Source organism: Anabrus simplex, chromosome 2 (genome assembly GCF_040414725.1).
Source record: "Anabrus simplex isolate iqAnaSimp1 chromosome 2, ASM4041472v1, whole genome shotgun sequence".
NCBI classification, from domain to species: Eukaryota; Metazoa; Arthropoda; class Insecta; order Orthoptera; family Tettigoniidae; genus Anabrus; species Anabrus simplex.
In genome coordinates this window covers 836,393,332-836,409,269 of record NC_090266.1, presented here as the reverse complement: position 1 = coordinate 836,409,269, position 15,938 = coordinate 836,393,332, and positions in this window count along the sequence as shown.

Here is a 15,938-nt window from a genome sequence, read left to right as displayed (position 1 = left end):
ATTTTGTAGTGAACAAAATATTTGAAACAAGGAGGAAGAGAGAGAACTTCCTCTTTTTCATAGTTTTTGGCCATCAAATGGTCACATAGAGCAGTAGGCCTATAAATTAACACGTTGGCTGCCAGAGCGGTACATTGTACCACTGATTGAGTGTCTCACGAGGCCACGGCAGTACGAAGTACCGCTGACAGTTGTTGCTATATGACTTTCCCTGCCAGGCCAGTGGACCGCTGAGCTGTTGAATTCGCTTTGGCCTCGGAGCAAATCCTGGTTGTGCTTGGTTTCCAAAATATAGTCTTTATTTTTTATTAATCCAGCCTCCTCTTATTGGCAATATGCGAGTATTTATCCAACCAGTTCAGCCATGCTCTTAGGTGTGCTGGGTTAGCTAACTCGCAAGCTCAAGATTTTGGAGATTGTGGGTTTGAATCCTACTGTCGGTGAAACCTGGTTATGGTTTTCTGTGATTTCCCATTTTTAAACCAATCTTATGCTTACCTTATTAATAGGCCACACTGATTCCTTCCAAATTGTTGCACCCATATCTGAGCTGATTTCTACGCTTATCGTAATAAATATAGCGTAAACATGATCATATTTGCATTTTCTAAATTGACAACATTCATTGACAACATAGCAACATTTTACATTACCATTGAGCATGTAGCAAGGAGTAAATAGGAAATAATTTATAGAAATACATGTTCACAAAAAGCATCGATTTATTGATAACACTTCTGCACAGAAAATAATAAATACACTTTTTTAATATATACAATATTTGAGTTGATGTAGGCTTTCATGAATGTTTGCTGTAGGGTGGATGAAACATGTCGCCATCACGTTACAACCCAGAACAGTTTACAACACTACTTGTGTACCTCACTAAAACACGGCAGACAGTAATGAGGCTGCTGGACACACACTGGACACTATGTAACCACTTTCTTCACAACATTCTTTGGAATGAGTCCATCCACTGTTTTCTGGTAACAACCTTTGCAATATCTTCGTACCTCCCTGTTGTCACCTTCCTTCCTTTGTAACGTATGCCCTGCAGACCTTATTGGCCTGGGTGGGCATTGTTCCTCCTCTTTTTCAGGTTTTTCCTGTTTTTTTCAAGAGTTCCATAACAACACTTCCTTTGAAATTTGTTATGGTTATGGGTTTTCCTGTTACTTTTTTCTACAGGATATGTGCGTTGACCAACGTTGTACCAAAAATTAGCTCAATCGCTATCTTTTGTACCATCTTAGAGATTTTCTCAGAGACGAAATGTAACTGTTCATCTGATCGGATAAGTCTGTATGACTTTCCCCTTCATTGTAATTGAGAATCATTGTTGGTTTCCAGATGTTATCATGCCTTCTTTCTCTTTCTACAGTTTCATCACCGTGTTTTGTCGACACCATAAGCACATCCCTTTTATCCTTTCATTTGAGGACAGTTATGCCTTTTTCATTCTCCTTTGCAATCACTTCACCTTTCTTCAGTTTCTTCTCAACAACTTCTTTTGGTACACCTTTCCTATTTTTTCTCAGAGTTCCCAAAAGATGCGCCTTATGATCAAACAGTGTCATAGCTAACTCCAAGCTCATATAGTAATTATCAGTTACTATGTTTCTTCCACCTCCAAGCAAATCTTCAGCAAGTTTCATAACTATGCTTGTTGGGACAGATCTTCCTCTCTCTCTTTCCTTTCCTGCATATATTATTATATTCCAGGTGTAACCTTTTGCATAGCAAAGTTTGAAAGCTTTGACCCCGTGCTTGTGTGCTTTGTTTGAGATGGACTATTTTATTATCAGTCTTCCACTGAAGGGTATCAGAGATTCATCGTTGCAGACTGTCTGGCCAGGTGTTAGTAGCTCCTTGTACTTTGCCACTAGCATCGTGATAAGAGCAGATAAGTTGAATAGCCTGTCTTCAGTGGGACATTCCTCATTTTTAGAGAAGTTCCACATTGCTAATAACAATTGGAATCTGTTTCGGCAAATTGTTGGTGAACATATTTCATTCCTGTATAAAGACAATGCACTCCAGTAATCTGCAATGTGTGGCATATGCACTAGACCCATGTAGCCTGCAATACCTAGGAAATTTCCCATCTCATTTTCGTTGGTTGGAGTCCATGAGCAGATACGACTGAAAGGAGATTGTCCTTCCACAGAGAGTTTTTGTTCTGCATACAAATTTGTTTCATTCACCAAAAGAGTGATAAGCTCACTGTTAATGTAGTTACAGTAGAAGTCATATGGAGAAGCTCTGACAAATTCATCATTCAGTTCAACTTTATCTCGAGTCACAACATTGGAAGCAAAATTCTGATGTCTTCCCTGAGGATTATGCCACATAACAAATATTTCCTCTCCTTCATCATCTTCCTGCACCTCATTTTCCCCCTCTGTACTCTCGCATTCTTCATTAGACAGTCCTGGTTGCATATCTTCAACTGATGCTGCGTCTTCCTCATGAAGGCAATTTTCCAGATGTGTCATATTATGCTTGTCCACTGTATTATGTAGATTGTTATTTTTACTTCAGGTCTCACTTGAGCTTTCTCTGGACTTCCTTCATGGAGGTTCTTGAGCTTCCCTGTCACTTTAACTCTCAGTACAGTAGTCTGGATCATCTGAGAGGTCATGCATAGCCCGTAGCTCATCATTAGAGATGGTAATTTGCCTATTTGCATATTTTATTCCTGTGTTTGGAAACGTAGTCTTTTGAGATATAAATCCGTTTTAGGGTCTTTTTTAGCTATTTTCATTGGTTTTATTGTGCCTATAAATGCCTATTTCAAGGGTTTGTGCCTATTTGGATTATAATAGCCTATTTGATGCCTTTTTGACTGTATTTTTAAAAAGCCAATTTTCTTCCAGTGCAATATATTGCAGCTAGTGTGCTCGACAGATTTATCTTCTCTTTTCTCAATATCTGCTTAACCCACGAACAAAAATGGGAATTTTTAGAAGTCACCAGAAATAGTTCTAGGAAAATTTCCATCACGAGAAACAAGGAACAATTTGACCTCGAAGCCTTCAACCCTTCCAACCTCCTAAGACATACGCAAAAACCAGTCAACGTCGAAATATGTTGCACAACCCATATGCCCTGTACCTTCCTTTCGATGCGAACTGTTGTACACATACACTTTACGTTGAGAATGTGTTTTGATTTATTGTGAAGTGGAAGTGGAAGAAGAAGAAGTGTGTTTGCAGCAATGACTAAAGAAAAATCGTCGAGGTCCTACTGGCTGAAGCAGTGGATCACAGGGGATCCAAATTTCACTACGAATGGAAGGGTAATCTGCCAAGCTTGCTGTAAGGAGGTAAGTTTGTTCCTTTTATCTTTTTTGTGATTGAGAAATATGATTGAATTTCATTGTAGGCCTATTAATTTGTGTTGTGGCAAGTTGTTTTGTTGCAATGCTGTATTAGTCGTGGACTTTCAATAATTTATATTGCTAAAATGCAAATAATCATTATGAACGAGACGTTAGAATGCTGGTGGTCTCTTGTCACAGAATGGATTAAAATTAAATCGGTATTTTGAACTGTGATATATTTCCTGTGAAAATAGAGATTTACAACTGAAATGCAGTTATTAAAACTCCCTTTAAAAATCGCAAATTCTATTACACTTCTGCTAAGCCTTCGCAAAATACAGGTTGCAGATCCAATGTAGCCCGGCCAGGATGATGCCATAGCGTGTTTTACTAGGTTGCCAAGACTATCTTTAAAATACCAGGCCAGCGAAAAGACCGTTGGTCTGGATTGGTGAGGTCTGAATAGTAACCGTTTTGCTTGGGGGGGAGTGGGGAGGGGAAAGCGAAGAGAGTCTGAGGGGTGTAAGCTCCCAGGTTAATAAGCCTCTAGCACCCCCTCTAGAGTCTTGCTAAATTGTGACAAAAATAAGGTTAATTTTTTTGCTAGTGGCTTTACATCGCACCGACACAGACAGGTCTTATGGCGATGATGGGATAGGAAAGGGCTAGGAGTGGGAAGGAGGCAGCCATGGCCTTAATTAAGGTACAGCCCCAGCATTTGCCTGGTGTGAAAATGGGTAACCACGGAAAACCATCTTCAGGAATGCGGACAGTGGGATTCGAACCCACTATCTCCCGGATGCAAGCTCACAGCTGCGTGCCCCTAACCACACTGCCAACTCACCCGGTAAAATAAGGTTATTGGTGCATGTCACGACAGTTTCAAATTACGCAGTTTTTAATTTTCAACGAGTGTGGCGGCTTTGTGGGCACACATTATGCAGGATCTATTGCAGGCAACAGAAAATAGTCTTCATGACAGCTGACCCGGCTGACCAAAGCCGGCGAATAAAAACAAATAAAATGTTCACAAATCTGAGATTTATAGTGCCTCCGTTTTCATTCTTCTATATAAGTAAGAATAGTGCGAGGGCCAGCTTGGTGGGTTCTTGGCAAGCATAAAGAACGGATCTCTCCTCTACACTACTCTGGTATCATTTCACATCTTTTTTATTATATTTTTCACGCGGTGAACTCGACACGATACTGCCAAATTATAACTGAAAATCGTTGAGGACATATTTCCATGTAAATTGCTGAAAATCCTTGAGGATACATTTCCATGTAAATTACTAATTCCCTTGTTCCTACTTTAAAGTTTTGTACTTCTAGAAACATCATCTCTTATAGTCTTCTTTTTTATGAAACAAATGCATGATATATACTAAGCATTATTGACAATTAGCTCAACTGTAGAAATTTAAGATATAGGGACAATGTACACTCATGCTCATAAATTAAGGATAATTGCATATTATGGTGCCACACAATGTGGCACTACACAAAACTGGCGCTAATAGCATATGCACATAGTGAACACAGACGAAACATATCTGTAAGTCCACGGTATTGGTGATAAGTTGAGAAAACCGTCCCAAAACACATGTGCTACAAAACGCCACTGTTTACTGTGCTTGTACCCCGACATCAATATGGGATATGATCACCATGCACACGTACACAGGCCACACAATGGGTTGGGATACTCTGGATCAGGTGGTCGAGCAGCTGCTGGGGTATAGCCTCCCATTCTTGCACCAATGTCTGTCGGAGCTCCTCAAGTGTCCTAGGGTTTACAGGGCGTGCAGCGATACGTCGACCGAGAGCATTCCAGACGTGCTCGATGGGATTTAGGTCTGGAGAACAGGCAGGCCACTCCATTCACCGGATATATTCTGTTTCATGGTACTCCTCCACGATGGCAGCTCAGTGGGGCCGTGCGTTATCATCCATCAGGAGGAAAGTGGGACTCACTGCACTCCTGAAAAAGCGGACATACTGGTGCAAAATGATGTCCCGATACACCTGACCTGTTACAGTTCCTCTGTCAAAGACCTGCAGGAGTGTACGTGCACCAATCATAATCCCACCCCACACCATTAAACCACTACCTCCATACAGGTCCCTTTCAAGGACATTGCGGGGTTTGTATCTGGTTCCTGGTTCACGCCAGATGAGAACCCGGCGAGAATCACTGTTCAGACTATACCTGAACTCGTCCGTGAACATAACCTGGGACCACTGTTCCAATGACCATCTACTGTGTTCTTGACACCAGGCTTTACGGGCTCTCCTGTGAACAGGAGTCAGTGGAATGCACCTTGCAGGTCTCCGGGTGAATAAACCATGTCTGTTCAGTCGTCTGTAGACTGTGGGTCTAGAGACAAGTGTTCCAGTGGCTGTGGCAAGGTCCCGAGCAAGGCTACCTGCAGTACTCCGTGGCCGTCTGCGGGCACTGATGGTGAGATATCGGTCTTCGTGTGGTGTTGTACACTGCGGACGTCCCATACTGTAGCGCCTGGACAAGTTTCCTGTCTACTGGAATCGTTGTCATAATCTTGAGATCACACTTTGTGGAACACGGAGGGTCCGTGCTACGACCCGCTGTGTTTGACCAGCCTCCAGACGCCCTATTATTCTACCCCTCATAACGTCATCAATATGTGTTCGTTGAGCCCTTTTCACCACACAGTCACCATTAGCACGTCTGAAAACATCTGCACACTTACTCGCTGCACCGTACTCTGACATGCACCACCACACCTCTGCATATTTGGACTGCTGCCAGCGCCATCGTGCGACGACCGCAGGTCAAATGCACCACATGGTCATACCCCGAGGTGGTTTAAAACTGCAAACTGCCCACCATAGCGTTGTTTCATCATGTATCAGCATTATCCTTAATTTCTGAGCATGAGTGTAATTTATGTCAGTTTTATTAATTTTCAGATCAAATGTGAGAAAAATACCACGTTGATCAACTTAGAAATACTGTGATGCATCTGGTACGAGTACAGAAATCTGTATCTACACAACATTTCTGCCAGTCCACTTTGGAAAGCGACCAACAACCATTTTCTTCAGACCTATGCACTGTAATGTTGGGAGCTAATATGCCCCTGCATAAACCGGAGCATCTTCAAATTCCAACAAGCTGCCGGGAGCAATCACCATGCCCCTGGTGGAGTCATTTAGGATTGTGAAAGAAGTCAGGGTTAGTTTTGACTGAACCTCTGGGAAGGCAGCTGCTGTCAGCGAAATAAAACCAGATGGAGTGACTTCATTGAAGTTTTGTCCAATCACCTCATGTGATGCTGAGAGATCTTTCTCTCAGTAAAAAAACATTATGCATGAGAGGAGAACAAGATTGTTACCGGAGAACATTGAAACATTGCTTGTAAATTCCTTTTATAGTAACTGAGCGTGTTATTAAATTATAAGTAATTTTTTCATGCCTATTTTGTTGCCTATTTTACACGTTAGTGCCTATTGAAATGCCTATTTTGGCTAATTTAAGAACCTATATGCCTGCCTATTTTAACTGTTTTTAGTGCCTATAATTCTCGTCTCTACTCATCATCTACCGATTCTTCTGAATCTGAAATAAACGTATGCAATTTGTGGTTAGTAAATATATTTCAAATTTAATTTGGTGGAGAGTTTTTTATGTTGCAAAATGTAATAGATCAGTTTGACATGGACACTACTTACCAGAATTCTCATAACGAAGGGCTAGCGTCATTATCTTCCGAGTTCAAGAAGAAAACATTTTCAATTTTATAACTAACCTCTCCGTTCACTGGTAAAATAACTTAGAAATATCTTCCAAGTATTTCACACACACCCTACTGTAAAACAATGAGTGCCTTGCGATTGCAGTGCTAAACGCTAGTTAAAAAATCATAGCACGCTCTGTTATCTACAATGTGTACTATCAAGCAATGCACTTCTAATACCACTAGACTGTACCACTCTGGCCATCTAGGCAAAACCATGCAGTGAATTTTTCTGTGGAGCCATGGCAGTACCTTGCGGTGCTGGGAATTTTTATTGTATTTCGTACGTACATTGAACACTTAGATGAAATATCACTTTGAATTTTACTTTACTGCTTATTTACTACATGCATAGAAGTAAAAATGTTTTGGCGACCGGGACATTTCTTGCTATGTGTCCTGTCAGTCAACGTGTTAAGTAAATGTCGTACAGCTATATATTTTTTAAAATGCTGTTTATTCGGGGCGTCGACCCAAGTGGATCTTTTGCCCCTACTGGCACCATATTGTACGAACCTGCGTGTAATTTGAATGGCGGTAGTATGGAATGTTGTGTGTGAGGAAAGGAAGATTAAGGACATCACAAACACCCAGTCCCCAGGCCAGGGATATTAATCATTACAATTAAAAACCCCTGACCCGGCTGGGAATCAAACGTGGGGCCGCTAGGTGACAGGCGGATGCATTGCCCCCTACACTGCGGGGCCGGACATACAGATATTTAGTGCAGAGCTAAAATTGGAGTGAGACAGTCTAGAATTAAACCAGTGACCTCATACTTCCTGAGGAGTTGCTGAAACTACTGAGTTAATATAAGTTAAGTCTTATAGGAGAGAACTATGAATAACAGCACATACAGTGGTGAGCATTGCAGCAGGCAATAATAATCCTAGCAATACCATTGTCAAACACAAACAATTGCAGAGTCACTTGCGTTCATTTATTCAGTTTATTTGTTTCAGAAATGTTTGTGACAATATCCAACTGGATATACACCTGAAATCTGTTGGGGCTAATCACACTGAAGTGGTCAAGAAGATACTAAAGCACCTAATCGGTGCAACATGCTTCTTATCCATGCAAGAACAGCTGTTAACAGAACACAGTGACGAGAAGATTCATTTAACAAAGGTAATAATGTAGAAATTTTTGCAATTATTTTAGATGAAACCCTGGATATTGGCAATGAATCACAAGTGTCCACTATACTCAGACATGTTCATCACCAGACAGTGCAGGTTCAAGAAATGTTTATTTCTTTCATTGACATGAGTGTAGACAGATCTGAGAGAAAAATTGGTTACCCAGCACAAGACTGGAGAAATAAATGAGCTAAAAACCACAGTTCAAAAAAACTCACCACGGAGATCTCTTTGTTCATTTTTTCAACCTCCTCTAAATTTGGTCTTAAGTTCTTCAGCTATTATTAAGGAGTGCTGCATCTTTATCCAAATCAATCAATCAATCAAGCAATCAATCAATCAATCAATCAATCAATCAAGCAAGCAAGCAAGCAAGCAATCAAGCAATCAATCAATACTGATCTGCATTTGGGGCAGTCGCCCAGGTGGCAGATTCCCTATCTGTTGTTTTCCTAGCCTTTTCTTAAATGATTTCAATGACATTGGAAATTTATTGAACATCTCCCTTGGTAAGTTATTCCAATCCCTAACTCTCCTTCCTATAACTGAATATCTGCCCCAATTTGTCTTCTTGTATTCCAACTTTATCTTCATATTGTGATCTTTCCTACTTTTAAAGACGCCACTCAAACTTATTCGTCTACTAATGTCATTCCACGCCATTTCTCCGCTGACAGCTCGGAACATACCACTCAGTCAAGCAGCTCGTCTCCTTTCTCCCAGTTCTTCCCAGCCCAAACTTTGCAACATTTTTGTAACGCTACTCTTTTGTCGGAAATCACCCAGAACAAATCGAGCTGCTTTTCTTTGGATTTTTTCCAGTTCCTGAATCAAGTAATACTGGTGAGGGTCCCATACAATGGAATCATACTCTAGTTGGGGTCTCACCAGAGACTTATATGCCCTCACCTTTACATCCGTACTACAACCTCCTAAACACCCTCATAACCATGTGCAGAGATATGTATCCTTTATTTACAATCCCATTTATGCGATTACCCCAATGAAGATCTTTCCTTATATTAACACCCAGATACTTACAATGATCCCCAAAAGGAACTTTCACCCCATCAACGCAGTAATTAAAACTGAGAGGACTTTTCCTATTTGTGAAACTCACAACCTGACTTTTAGCCCCGTTTACCAACATACCATTGCCTGCTGTCCATCTCACAACATTATCGAGGTCATTTTGCAGTTGCTCACAATCTTGTAACTTATTTATTACTCTATACAGAATAACATCATCCGCAGAAAGCGTTACCTCTAATTCCACTCCTTTACTCAAATCATTTATATATATAAGAAAACATAAAGGTCCAATAATACTGCCTTGAGGAATTCCCTCTTAATTAATACAGGGTCAGATAAAGCTTCACCTACTCTAATTCTCTGAGATCTATTTTCTAGAAATATAGCAACCCATTCAGTCACTCTTTTGTCTAATCCAATTGCATTCATTTTTGCCAGTCGTCTCCCATGATCCACCCTATCAAATGCCTTAGACAAGTCAATCACGATACAGTCCATTTGACCTCCAGAATCCAAAATATCTGCTATATCTTACTGGAATCCTACAAGTTGAGCTTCAGTGGAATAACCTTTCCTAACACCGAATTGCCTCCTATTCAACCAGTTTTTAATTTCACAAATATGACTAATGTAATCAGAAAGAATGCCTTCCCAAAGCTTACATGCAACGCATGTCAAACTTACTGGCCTGTAATTTTCAGCTTTATGTCTATCACCCTTTCCTTTATAAACAGTTGCTACTTTAGCAACTCTCCATTCATTTGGTATAGCTCCTTCAACCAAACAATAATCAAATAAGTACTTCAGATATTATACTATATCCCAACCCATTATCTTTAGTATATCCCCAGAAATCTTATCAATTCCAGCTGCTTTTCTAGTTTTCAACTTTTGTATCTTATTGTAAATATCATTGTTATCATATGTAAATTTTAATACTTCTTTAGCACTAGTCACCTCCTATATCTGGACATTTTCCTTGTAACCGACAATCTTTACATACTGCTGACTGAATACTTCTGCCTTTTGAAGATCCTCACATATACACTCCCCGTGTTCAATAATTATTCCTGGAATGTCCTTCTTGGAACCTGTTTCTGCCTTAAAATACCTCTACATACCCTTCCATTTTTCACTAAAATTTGTATTACTGCCAATTATGCTTGCCATCATGTTATCCTTAGCTGCCTTCTTTGCTAGATTCAATTTCCTAGTAAGTTCCTTCAATTTCTCCTTACTTCCACAGCCATTTCTAACTCTAGTTCTTTCCAATCTGCACCTCCTTCTTAGTCTCTTTATTTCTCTATTATAATAAGGTGGGTCTTTACCATTCCTTACCACCTTTAAAGGTACAAACCTGTTTTCATATTCCTCAACAATTGCTTTAAACCCATCCCAGAGTCTGTTTACATTCTTATTTACCGTTTTCCACTGATCAAATGGACTAAGTAACTTCAGTTCACAAAACATACCCAGTGTTTTCACTGAACATTCCAAAAAGAAAACTCCACGAAATGCATAAACAAGATGGAATTTTATAGCAAATGCTGTGAAGGAAAACTGTGAATTGCTGGTGGGCTTCTTTTGAAGTTTATTAGACAACTCATTAGACCAGGAAAGTTAAACTGTAGTCCTTCCATGTGGATATTTGCCATTCCTTTCAGAGTTTTAGACCAACTCCCTTCTTTGTCTTTCATCAAAGATCTATCCATTCATCATCATTTTATACAACATTCTTCAAGTGAAGCATTTGACAATATATATAGTGCAGTAAAGGTGAAAAAAACAAAATGTTTGTTCAAAATGAAAGACAGATCTAAAGCATTATGGAATGAAGTTTGTAACAATGTTGAATCCAAAGAAGTGCCATGAAAGAGAAAATAGCTGGAAAGGAACATATATTTTGAAATAATGGTCAATGTAATGAAAGACATTACAGATAGTTTTAGAAACTTGGAATTTATTTCATTACTTGACCCAAACAAATTTGAAATTTATGACTTAGTGTAAATGCCGTGGATTCACTGAAACTTAAAAACAAAACAAGAAAATGCTGAGCTCAATAGCTGCAGTCGCTTAAGTGTGGCCAGTATTCAGTGTTCGGGAGACAGTGGGTCAAACCCCACTGTCGGGAGCCCCGAAGATGTTTTTCCATTGTTTCCCATTTTCACACCAGGCAAATGCTGGGGCTGAACCTTATTAAGCCCATGGCCACTTCCTTCCCATTCCTAGCCCTTTCCTGTCCTAAAGTCACCATAAGACCTATCTATGTCAGTGCGACTTAAAACAACTTGTAAAAAAAAGTCAAATATAATCAAATATTTCATACAGACTGACTCAAAAATGAATTGACGGACCTAGGTGTGAGGCAGTGATGTGATGATTATACCTCAGATGTTAGTCAAAAACCTATTCTGTTCCTTAAGAGATAACTTAAAATGAAGTTGTATTTACATGTTTCATCTATTTATAAGGTTAGAAACGGTGGTCCTACAGTGCCTAAAAATGCCTAAATTAGCGTTAGAACTTTTTTTGCCTATATTTTATCCCTAAATTGATTATAAACGCTTTTAATTTTGTCGGAGAAATTTAAATATTTGCCGACTTATTTTCAGTATCTTGAATAGTATTTTCCTGAAATTCTTTTCAGACAAAATGTGAAGCTGTAAACCAATTACCACTTCCCGGAAGTCCTTAAGAACCTCCTGCTGTGAATACTCCCTTTGTCACTTAGTCTATGTGTCAAGAGGTGGGGGACAGTGTGCATTGACCTGCTGGAAAAGAAACTCTTCATTCCACTCTGTGAGAAACTTTCAGTGCGTCCGTTTGCTCAGTGTGTGCATTATGCTGAAAGTGGCAGCTTCCAAGACATCCTTAATTAAACAGTGGTTGCAAGAGTTTCCCTGTTTCACATCGGATGGAAAAATTATATTCTGCGATGTTTGCAGCAAAGAGGTAAGTGGAATTTGTTTTATATTTCACTCTGAAGTACGTACTTTGGTGTGCTTTTTTTTTTTTTTTTTTTGCTAGGGGCTTTACGTCGCACCGACACAGATAGGTCTTATGGCGACGATGGGATAGGAAAGGCCTAGGAGTTGAAAGGAAGCGGCCGTGGCCTTAATTAAGGTACAGCCCCAGCATTTGCCTGGTGTGAAAATGGGAAACCACGGAAAACCATTTTCAGGGCTGCCGATAGTGGGATTCGAACCTACTATCTCCCGGATGCAAGCTCACAGCCGCGCGCCTCTACGCACACGGCCAACTCGCCCGGTACTTTGGTGTGAGAGTCGTACTTAATATGTAGGCGGTCTATCTTTCTGTTGTATTACATTTTATACATCAATTCAGCATACATACACTAAATGAAATATAACAATAAATATGAACTGGGGATTGTAGCGCATCCCGATCCGTCGATTTTTTGTTTATAGAATCGTTAAAAACTGGCCATGATTGTGTGGTACGGTAAGGTCTATTCATTTTGGAGAAAGGCAAATTTTCAAGCAGGTTTTAGAAGAGGAATAATAGTACAAACGTATTGAAAAATGAAAATATCATGCTGCCATAGGGAACCTAAAAATACAAGGTGGAAATTGTAAGAAAATTAGATATGCACTTTTATCAATTGTAGGAAGTGTATGACAGATTGTACACATTGTAAATATATACAGCAATGATTTTTTTTTTGTAAGCATACAGTAAATGTAGGTAGGAGAAAACACGGAATTCAGCCAAGCATAGGCATCAGTACCAGCAGTAACAAAAATGTTGGCCACCATAATCTAACCGAACACAACAAAACAGGAAAAGAAATTAATTAAATTCACCTCTACTGTGTTTGGCTCCTTGGTTGAATGGTCAGCATAGTCACCTTCAGTTCAGAGGGCCCCGGGTTCGATTCCCGGCCAGATCGGAGATTGAACCCTTAAATGGTTATTTCCCCTGGCTCAGGGACTGTGTTTTTGTACTATCCGAAACATTCCTGCAACTCACACACTATACTATCGTTCTCTACAACAGCATGCAGTTTCCTGTACACGGCCGATGCCGCCCACCCTCGCTGGAGGGTCTGTCTTACAAAGGTTGGACCAGGATAGGAAGAGTCACATGGAATTATTACCTCTACTGCATCACTTAAAGGTCCAGGGTGCATGTCTACTGGAGGGATCGGGAAGCGCTACAAGGCCCTATGAATTTGAATAGTCTTCTGTGCATATTTTCATCTGGCCTATATACTTGCACGGTTTACACAATATTTGCGACTATTTATAGTTGTCGTTGTTTCTAGGTGTCAAGTGAAAGGCGATCGCATCTTAGTCAACATGTCCAGGGGATTAAACATCAGGAAAATCTGCAAAGAAAATCAAATCTTAAACAAAGATTATTAACAACGGAATCGCTAAATAAGGGAAGCAAAGACGAATTCCATGCAAACTTATGCAGAGCTCTTGTGTCAGCAAATATTCCCTACAACTCGCTTGAAAATCCTTCCTTCAAAAGTTTTCTACAAAAATATTGTCATCGGAACATTTCATCCGAATCAACTTTAAGAAAAAACTACCTGGACATTCTTTATGAAGACACAGTCAGGTGGATAAGGGAAGATATAGGAGACTCATACATCTGGATCTCTGCCGATGAGACTACTGATACTCCAGGTCATTATATTGTCCACTTGATAGTCGGAAAATTACATCCTGACACGCCGTGTTCACCATATTTCATCTGCAGCAAACAGTTAACTAAAACCAATCAAAAGACAGTTGCTCAGTTTGTAAATATAGGTCTCAAGGTGCTTTTCCCCAATAACATGGCCAAAAATAAGGTGCTTGTTATATTTACTGATGCAGCCACCTACGTGATTGCTCCTGTTAAGTTGCTGAATGTATTTTACCCTGGTTTGATTCACGTCACTTGTCTTGCTCATGCTATAAATCGCATGGCTGAGCAGATAAGTGCAGAATTTCCTCGAGTCAAGAAGATGATCTCCTCCACTAAGAAAATTTTTGTAAAGGCTCCCAAATGAATCCAGTTGTTCCGCAATGAATTACCTGATCTTCCATGCCACCAGAGCCCATCCTTATGCACTGGGGTACTTGGCTTCAGGCCACTGTGTACTAGAGTGAACATTTTGATTCAATCAGAAGTTTTGTTTTCGCCCTAAATGAAGACGCCATGTGCATTACTTCGGCCAAAAATGTTCTAAAGGATGTAACCATTTCTCAAGAAATTGCCTACATCAGGTCCCATTATACTTTTTTGGTCCCTGTTATTTCTGCACTTCAGTCTTCTGGGAAACCTGTTTATGAACAATTTGATTTGTTAGAAGAGGTGAAAGAAAAAATCAGCTTAGCTCCAGGCCCCGCTGGGGATAGAATTCGGGACAAGCTTAATAAAGTACTACAGAAGAACCCAGGACTGTCAACACGTTGTGCTGTGGCTGATGTTTTGATTGGCAAAACTAACGTTGAATGTGACATCTCCCCACGTCTTGTACCAAAATTCAAATACAGCCCTGTAACCTCTGTTGACGTTGAGCATACTTTCTCAGCCTACAAGCTAGTGTTGTCATGCAAGCGGTGTAGTTTCACAACAGAAAATTTAGAAAAAGTTCTAGTGATTAACTGTGCATCAAGTTATGGGCAATAACGTGCTTGTAATTCAATGTTTTAATTATTTAGAGATAAAAACTCAAAAATGTGGTGAACCATTTTGTATGTGAAATATTGTATAACATGTTATTGCCTTATTACTTGTATGCATTTAGAGTTATTATCAACTAGCAACTACCCGCGTGATCAAAGTAATCTTTCCTCGGCATTGTACTAAGACATTGTCTGAAAATTCCTAAAGTATAAAAGCTCACCAAAAAATTGAGTTTCACTTACCCCAGAAATTCTTTGTAAACCATGTTTGTGGTATTACCTTTTGGGGCTAAGACGACCATGCGACATAGAAACGTACATGTGGGAAACAGTCTTCTTTCTACTACTATTTGCTATTGCTATTCGCTTTTACGTCGCACCGACACAGATAGGTCTTATGGCGATGATAGGATAGGAAAGGCCTAGGAATGGGAAGGAAGCGGCCGTGGCCTTAATTAAGGTACAGCCCCAGCATTTGCCTGGTGTGAAAATGGGAAAACACGGAAAACCATCTTCAGGGCTGCCGACAGTGGGGTACAAACCCACTATCTCCCAATTACTGGATACTGGCCGCACTTAAGCAACTGCAGCTCTCGAGCTCAGCCAGTCTTCTCTCAAGAGATTCCAAGTACCTATTCCCACATCTGTTACATCTTCAGTTTTTGAGATATACATAAGCATCCCCATAAAAAGAATTCAATCACTTGATCAGTCCTTCCCCCACCCTCACCTCCATCTAAGTGCATTTTCAGAAGACAAAAGTACATGTTTCTTTATTTTTAAAGGAAATTCCAAATACCAATGTTCACGTCTGTAACATGTTCAGTTTCTATGATATAAGTATTCTCATTTTAAAAAATTCAACTATTTTTCACTCCTTTTCACCCCCTGTTAAGTGCCAACTCCGAAAACAAAAAGGTACAGATTCCTGTATTTTTAAAGGTCTTTCCAAATACCAACTTTTTTGTCTCTAACAGGTTAAGTTTTTGACATGTAATGTAGATATACCTCAACCGCT